Source organism: Chrysochloris asiatica, unplaced genomic scaffold (genome assembly GCF_000296735.1).
Source record: "Chrysochloris asiatica unplaced genomic scaffold, ChrAsi1.0 scaffold00152, whole genome shotgun sequence".
Classification (NCBI taxonomy): Eukaryota; Metazoa; Chordata; class Mammalia; order Afrosoricida; family Chrysochloridae; genus Chrysochloris; species Chrysochloris asiatica.
This window is the reverse complement of record NW_006408670.1, coordinates 2,863,768-2,864,382: the sequence shown is the minus strand read 5'-3', so window position 1 is coordinate 2,864,382 and position 615 is coordinate 2,863,768.

Genomic DNA, 615 nt, shown 5'->3' with positions numbered 1-615 from the left:
AACAGCACATCAAAAAAATAATACATCATGACCAAGTCGGTTTCATAAAAGGGATGCAAGGATGGTTCAACATTAGAAAAACAATCAATGTCATCTGCCATATAAATAAGAAAAAAGAGAAGAACCACATGATTATATCGATTGATGCAGAAAACTTTATATGGAAAGGAAAGAGACCCAGGATAAGCAAAGCACTGTTTAAGAAGAAGCATAAGATCGGAAACCTCTCATTCCTTGACTTCAAAATATATTACATGGCTACAGTGGTCAAAAGGAGCTCTGGTAGTGTGGTGGTTACAAATCGGGCTGCGAAACTTGAGGCCAGCAGTTCGAAACTACCAGCCGTTCCGTGGAAGAAAGATGAGGCTTTCTGCTCCCGTAAAGATTTACAGCCTCGGAAACCCTGTCCAAGGTCGCTATGGGTCGGAACCCAAAGGCACTTAAAAAAACAACAACATATGGCACAATAAAGAAATTAAAGGCATCCGAATTGGCAAAGAGGAAGTAAAACTCTCCCTAGTTGCAGACAATATGATCCTATACATAGAAAATCCTAAAGACTCAGTAAAAAAACTATTAGACCTCATCAAAAGATTCAGCAAAGTGGCAGGGTAT